Source organism: Ascaphus truei, chromosome 15 (assembly GCF_040206685.1).
Source record: "Ascaphus truei isolate aAscTru1 chromosome 15, aAscTru1.hap1, whole genome shotgun sequence".
NCBI lineage: Eukaryota > Metazoa > Chordata > Amphibia > Anura > Ascaphidae > Ascaphus > Ascaphus truei.
Window position 1 is genome coordinate 22,924,542 of NC_134497.1, and position 5,910 is coordinate 22,930,451.

Genomic DNA, 5,910 nt, shown 5'->3' on the forward strand with positions numbered 1-5,910 from the left:
TGGCAAATTGCGACCCTCTCGTGGCAACAGAACGGAGTCAGGGTGATGTTAAAATTCAGGTTTCTGCCATTGACTTGCATGGCAGAAAAAAAGCCACTTTAGTAATGTGCTTTTAAACTGTCTTTTGGTACCTCCGGTTCCGGGGGTCGTGCAAGGCTGGTATTTTGCCACTATGGCAAGGGTCCTCCCGCATGGGGACCAGGTAAATTTCAACCCGCTCAGACCCACAGAACGGGTTATTTTACATTATATTCGCGCAATTGGCGTGGGAACTACTTATGGCCGCGGTCAAGTTCACGGGCAATTGGCGTGGGAACTTCTGTTCTAGGGCACCTAGGAATAAAATTATTTTTTGCCCATAGATGTTAGGCACTGTTATACCACTGTACAGTATACTGTGGACGACACAAAATGAAACGATACTGAACATGTAGAATAAATGCATAGTTTTATTTATTTGAGTTTATTACACAGTATACTGTAACGGCCGGAAAACATCAGCATACAGTACAATATTATCCATCAAAATCCCCCCATTAGCCGTTTTCTTTTCTGAGGAAAAACAAAAATAAAAGTTTTAATGTACAGTAATGGTCAGCCCCCTAAAGAAGTACCCAGCCAGCCCCACCAAAATAATACGGCAACAAGACAGTACTCACCATTGAATTCCCATTCAGCTTGTGCCGGCGCCGGTCCACTGCCAGTCCAGCTTTCTTCATCATCCACGTCGATAGTTGGCAGCGGGACTAGTCCATCTGTAGTCAGCAGGTGAGGCTGGAAATCGCTTAGGTACATGCAAGCTTCATCAAAACTGCACGCCAAATCCAGCTCAGCCTCCAGGCTCAGGCTCAGGGTTGTCACTGACAGTGGGACCGTCATTGGAAGCCGGTGCTGGTGCTGGTGCATTGCTTGGCAGCGACTGTCGCTTCTTAGTTGGTTTTAACATGACCCTTTGCCTTTTGCCGCCTCCATGATCATAGATACGGGAAAAAACCCGGTGATACTGCACCGACACACTTTATTCGAGCAAATACCCGGTATGTACCTGGCAGATACCTGGAATGCGCCGCTCCTCACCTCTGACAAGCCCCGTTGCATTTGCCTTCCCAGCCTGGGTTCATGCCTGGCTGATGGGCGGCTGATCTGTTAAATGATAATGATTAGGATTTAATAGGCTGCAATGCTTCGCGTATCTACCAGATGGCATAAATTCATGAATTGTAATGCAGTATATATATATGTACTGTGCAGTATTGCAGCCAGCGGGAATAAAATGCTTCAATCCCTGCCGGAAAATAACTCAATGCACTCGGCAGAAAACAGTCACAAACCTCAATACACCCGGGTATACCCGAATTCGTGGGACTAGCCGAGCTCGAATAAAGTGTGTCGCCAGTGTACACAATAATACCCTCCAACAAATTGGGGCTCAATACGGTGAAAACAGGGGTCACTACATAACCTTTTCCTTACTGCACGCTTCCACGTATGAGGAGTTGGTGAAAATTTGTAAAAGTCATATTTTTTGATAAAATACTGATAAATTTTAGCAACTGTTGCCATCTTATCCTCTGTTGCATTAATCGCGGCCCATATCAAATACGCGTAACTTCTGTCGGGTTTTTGGAAAGCAGGCTGCACTTGAACACTCATGGCGGGTGGGTCTCTGGAGAATAGTATAACACAAACTGAAACTGGTCTTTGTCTTTCTTTAATATGAAAAGCCTAAATTGATACATTTTGGCAACTCTTCCTTCAGTCTCAAGGCCAAGGCCAAGTTACAATGGCACACTGTGGTACAGTATCGTTTTTAAACGAAACACCTGCAAGCCGACACATTACTGATTCGGCGCATTACAAGTCATGAATTTATGCCATCTGGCGGACACGCGAAGCATTGCAGCCTAGTAAATCCTGAACCATTATCAATTAACACATCAACCACGCGTCAGCCGGGCATGCGCCTGGCTGGGAAGGCAAAAGGAGCCCGGCATGCTCCAGGTGAACAGCGTGGCATTCCAGGAACATGCCAGGTAAAAGCCGGTGATTTGTAAGAATAAAAGCTGCCGCAGCAGTTAGAAGAATAACATCAGAATTTTATTGACATGTGTACATAATTAACATGAAGTTTGTGTAGTGGGAGTATTTATGGCTAAATATCAGCATCACATAACGAAATGACAATGATATGGTTCTGGCAAGCTGTACATTATCCATCTTAACATAAATGTACTTGTGAACCTAATTGGGCACATTTATTTTAAACACCATACAATGTTCATGCAGGAATGCGTTGTAAAATTAAGTGTTCTGTTGTACATACACTGCATATGTTGTGTAGTAATCTAACAATAATAATGTACATCACTACCATGACAGCAAAGTTGGCACAGCTTATAATTCAGTATCTAATTGTGGAAATGTGAATGAATGTTTTTAGTGATATGTCTGAACATTTAAGAGAAGCAGGTGTAGCGCTCAATGTGGCTGACACTCATCAACACATGCAGTGTGTCGCTCACAGTTGGTACTGTTGTGATAAGGTGGCGTATCTATAAGGTAAAAAGAAGATATGAGTGAACGAATGACTAACTTACGTTTTCATATATAGTGGCCTGGTGGGTGAAAGTATTCAGATCATTACCATTTCAAATGAATGTGATTAACTTCTGTTCACCTTGTCAGCTTGTAACAACTGTAGTCCCTCCCCCAAGACGTGACACCACCCTGACCTTTTATTTGGTTCTACCACCTGTAAGCCGTCCAACAAGACTTGACCCTACCATGACCCTGTGATCTGGCTCTATGCCTGACCCCACCCCCTGTGTTCACCTCTATGCTGTGATTACATATTAATTGCAGCTGGTTTCACACACCGGTACATGAGCGAAATAAAAATCTGAAGTGAGCTACATAGCAACACAATTAAATACCATATGGTACTTGTTGCTATTTATGCTCTCATTATACTACATGAAGCGAAAAAAGAGCTTTAATAAAACATAACGAAATGTGTTTGTGCAAATTATTAATGTTCGCCTTTGAATGCACAATCTTCCATGCAAGACTTGATTAGGCAGTAATGGTCTATTTATAGGTGTAACATAGATTATCACTAATTTATATATATATATATATATATATATATATATATATATACAGTGTTCGACAAATCACCCAAAAAATCTACTCGCCCAACCAAAAAATCTACTCGCCACCTAGTCCCGCCCCCAACCCAGCCCCTAATCCAGCCCCCAACCCCGCCCCTAGTCCCACCCCCAACCCCGCTTTAAAATAAAATATATAAATAAAATACATTTAATAAATTCCTAGTCAGAACAACATTCGTTTTTGACATAAATGTATTTATTGTATTACATTATACTACAATTAGTCCTTGTTACATGTGTGTGTGTAAATGTCAGATCTAGAAATAAAAGCCAGATGTGAATGACTAGTTTCCTGAACCCCTTAACCAATGTCTGGATGTCCCCGCTTCACAATATCTAAAGCAGCAATCCCACCTGGGATCTTACCTGATCCGCAGTCCCTCAATGTCCAGGTACGCTCATTCCCGCAATGTTATACATTGGGGAGGTGTTCATTACCTGTCTTCTGGGTTAGGGGGGGGGTTCCGATGTCTTCCGTGTGAAGCTTGAGCCAGATCTGGAAGAAAGCAGTATAGGGTAGTTAAGATTTCGGTGTAGTATAGGGCAGTTAAGATATATAGGGTAAATAAGAGATCCAGAGTGTGAGTGACAGAGCGAGAGAGTGTGGGGGAGAGAGAGAGAGAGAGAGTGTGGGGGAGAGAGAGAGAGAGAGTGTTGGGGAGATGGAGAGAGAGTGTTGGGGAGAGAGGGAGAGAGAGTGTGGGGGAGAGAGGGAGAGAGGGTGTGGGGGAGAGAGGGAGAGAGAGTGTGGGGGACAGAGGGAGAGAGAGTGTGGGGGAGAGAGGGAGAGAGAGTGTGGGGGAGAGAGAGAGAGAGTGTGGGGGAGAGAGAGAGTGTGGGGGAGAGAGAGAGAGTGGGGGGGGGAGAGAGAGTGGGGGGGAGAGAGAGAGTGTGGGGGAGAGGGAGAGAGAGTGTGGGGGAGAGAGAGAGTGTGGGGGAGAGAGTGTGGGGGAGAGAGGGAGAGAGAGTGGGGGGAGAGAGGGAGAGAGAGTGTGGGGGACAGAGGGAGAGAGAGTGTGGGGGAGAGAGGGAGAGAGAGTGTGGGGGAGAGCGAGAGAGTGTGGGGGAGAGAGAGAGAGAGAGTGTTGGGGAGAGGGAGAGAGAGTGTTGGGGAGAGAGGGAGAGAGAGTGTGGGGGAGAGAGGGAGAGAGGGTGTGGGGGAGAGAGGGAGAGAGAGTGTGGGGGGACAGAGGGAGAGAGAGTGTGGGGAGAGAGGGAGAGAGAGTGTGGGAGAGAGAGAGAGAGTGTGGGGGAGAGAGAGAGTGTGGGGGAGAGAGAGAGTGGGGGGGGAGAGAGAGTGGGGGGGGAGAGAGAGAGTGTGGGGGAGAGGGAGAGAGAGTGTGGGGGAGAGAGAGAGTGTGGGGGAGAGAGTGTGGGGGAGAGAGGGAGAGAGAGTGTGGGGGAGAGAGGGAGAGAGAGTGTGGGGGAGAGAGGGAGAGAGAGTGTGGGGGAGAGAGGGAGAGAGAGTGTGGGTGAGAGAGGGAGAGAGAGTGTGGGGGAGAGAGAGAGTGTGGGGGAGAGAGAGAGAGAGTGTGGGGGAGATAGGGAGAGTGTGGGGGGGAGAGAGAGAGAGTGGGGGGGGAGAGAGAGAGTGTGGGGGAGAGAGAGTGTGGGGGAGAGAGAGAGTGTGTGGGGGAGAGAGGGAGAGAGAGTGTGGGGGAGAGAGGGAGAGAGTGTTGGGGAAAGAGAGAGTGTGGGGGGGAGAGAGAGAGAGTGGGGGGGAGAGAGAGAGAGAGAGAGAGTGGGGGAGAGAGAGAGAGAGAGAGAGAGTGGGGGAGAGAGAGAGAGTGTGGGGGAGAGAGAGAGAGAGTGTGTGGGAGAGAGAGAGTGTGGGGGGAGAGAGAGCATGTGGGGGGGAGAGAGCGTGTGGGGGGGAGAGAGAGTGTGTGGGGGGCGAGAGAGGAGTGTGGGGGGGAGAGAGAGAGTGTGGGGGGGAGAGAGAGTGTGTGGGGGGGAGAGAGAGTGTGGGGGAGACAGAGGAGAGAAACGGTGGGTGACACACACAGAGGGTTGGGTGATACACAGAGAGAGAGGCTGGGTGAGTGACTGGCTGGTTGAGTGGTTTGCTGGGTGAGTGGCTGGGTGGGGCAGGGTGACTGGGTGGTTGAGTGACTGACACTGACTGGGGGTGGGGGGTGACTGACACTGACTGGGGGTGGGGGGGTGACTGACACTGACTGGGGGTGGGGGGGTGACTGACACTGACTGGGGGGTGGGGGGGGTGACTGACACTGACTGGGCGTGGGGGGGTGACTGACACTGACTGGGGGGTCGATGGGGGTGACTGACACTGACTGGGGGTGGGGGGGTGACTGACACTGACTGGGGTTGGGGGGGTGACTGACACTGACTGGGGGTGGGGGGGTGACTGACACTGACGGGGTGGGGGGGTGACTGACACTGACTGGGGGTGGGGGGGTGACTGACACTCACTGGGGGTGGGGGGGGTGACTGACACTGACTGGGGGTGGGGGGGTGACTGACACTGACTGGGGGTGGGGGGGTGACTGACACTGACTGGGGGTGGGGGGTGACTGACACTGACTGGGGGTGGGGGGGTGACTGACACTGACTGGGGGTGGGGGGGTGACTGACACTGACTGGGGGTGGGGGGGTGACTGACACTGACTGGGGGTGGGGGGTGACTGACACTGACTGGGGGTGGGGGGTGTCTGACACTGACTGGGGGTGTGGGGGTGACTGACACTGACTGGGGGTGGGGGGTGATTGACACTGACTG